We start from the raw sequence: 2044 nt of genomic DNA, 5'->3' as shown, positions 1-2044 counted from the left end.
CACTCTTCTGCTGTCCGGAAGAGACTGTAGTCTCTGCTGGGTGTGTCACCGACCTCGGAGCCAGGACGGCCGGAGGGTCGGAGTAGGGGTCTGAGGGAGACGTGAGGTGGGGGGACCGGGGCGTCAGTCTTGGTTAGGCCGGTTGTAGACGGGGGAAGCGTGGGCCCCCGAGGGTTCGTGTTGGTGGCCTCGGACTCGTCTTGTTTGTGCGCTTGGGTTCGCGGTAGACGTGTCCGGAGGACTGTAGGACGGGGGGGAGGTACAAACAGAAAGAAAAGGGAGACTTCCGCGTCACAACTCGTACCCGTTCGACTTCTTCTTTTCTTTACCATTCACAGTGAAATCTTTTATAGGTACATACTAGTCTACTGAGATCTAAAAACGTAATAGTTGATGAATTACGTGTGTATGAAAGTTAATATAGAGTGTTATAATATCTACCACGTCACAAACCGATTACAAAGGTAAGGAGATTTGACAAGTAGTAGACGTTATCCGACAGCTCACAGGTCTTTAGAAGCCCCCAAGGTCGTGTACCTGTCTGACCGACTCATCGGACCACCTACGACGCCCGTTCTGCGAGAGAGACGACTCATGGCTGGGGTTCAGTCCGTTCCCCTTTAGTAACGTGACACCCTCGTCGAACCTTCCTCCACCTGTTTCGGTCGCCCGCACACACGTCGTGCGGTGGGTCCTGTCCGGGAAAACTACCGGGCGAAGTCCTTGTGCGCTCTTTCCTGGGAGTTTCTGACACCACACCTCTCGGTGGTCGGGCGACGTACGACCCCCTTTCATCACCGAGCGACGAGGTCACGCCCGGACTGACGACAGCAACACCTCTCCCGTAAAAATAGGTCTGAGGACACTTGAGGGTGGCTTAGGGGTCAGGTCCTTTCCGTTCCCCCGGTAAAGGTCCCCAGCGCGAGTAAGATCCAAATCGTCATTCTAAGCCGTCGACAACACACCGGGTCGACGGCGTGACCGACCTTTGACCTCGGGGGCCGGTCAGTAGGCGCCTGCGCCAAAACAGGGGGCGCGCTTGCCCCCTTTTTGTGGTTAGGTTTTCTTGAAACAACCTCCTTTACTCCTTTTTGTAAACCGTTTATTATTACATTTGGGTTTAACATTTATTCTAAATTACGAACATTTTATTATCAACAAAACATTAAAAAAAAAAAAAATACTGAATGGTAAATGAACCAAACGACACTTATCACTTTCAGCTGAAACGATAGAGGAAAAGTGGATTATTTACTAAATGGAATAAAATGATATAAATATATTTTAAAATATTGTTTAAACAGCAGTACCACGGTCCTGGTTCCTTCCACCTGTGCAGTCCTTCCAGCAGGTCAATCTGAAAATGCAGGCTGTTGGCACTGGTCCCTAGAAGAACATTATGAAACATTAGGTTATGAAATATTTGGGCTATGAACCAACATGTTTGACAGACACACACCTGGTATGAAGCGGTTGAGGTGTAGGTGAAAAGACTCTAATGATATATTTGATACAAATAGCATTTTCTTATTAATGACATGTATTTTATTGTATATAATATGGTTTTGTAGTTCCTATAAAGCATATAAAAAAAGTTTGGTCCATTGTAGTGAAAGGTAAGCACACCCCCACAAACCCCTCTATTAAAACAAAAAACACAATATAAATGTTAAATATACTTGACCTTTACATTGGAGGTTTTATCTAAAAAGTCAATTGTGTGTTTGAAAATATCATGAATTAGAAAAGCATTTGATTAGCGTCAGCTACCTTCTTGGGCAAGTAGCCTGTGTAAATAAAGGCCTAGTACACTGAAAAAAAGGGGAAAGTGGGGTTGTTCAATTTGCAAATATGCATTTAATATGAAACATAATGTATTCATGTTTCTCATCGAAACATGAATCAATCATGTAGAACTATGTTAATCTTGAGGGGTGTACGTTCTATAAGTCTCAATCATGTTAAGAAATAAGAAAAAAAGTATGTTTGTCTCTGTAACTCCACTCACTGAGCACATACGTCAGCAGAGACTGCCAAGGCACAC

At 44.9% G+C, this 2044-nt stretch overlaps 1 protein-coding gene across 3 annotated transcripts in view; it reads left to right on the top strand.

Moving 5' to 3' along the window:
- Positions 1-2044, top strand: part of sidt2 (SID1 transmembrane family, member 2) — a 21219-nt gene that overhangs the window by 12366 nt on the left and 6809 nt on the right. The window lies entirely within an intron of this gene.

The sequence above is a fragment of the Notothenia coriiceps genome, unplaced genomic scaffold (assembly GCF_000735185.1).
Source record: "Notothenia coriiceps isolate Sejong01 unplaced genomic scaffold, NC01 NC01_scaffold00037244, whole genome shotgun sequence".
In the NCBI taxonomy this organism is placed as follows: domain Eukaryota; kingdom Metazoa; phylum Chordata; class Actinopteri; order Perciformes; family Nototheniidae; genus Notothenia; species Notothenia coriiceps.
Note: the sequence above shows the minus strand (reverse complement) of the source record. Positions and strands in the feature narration are given on the sequence as shown.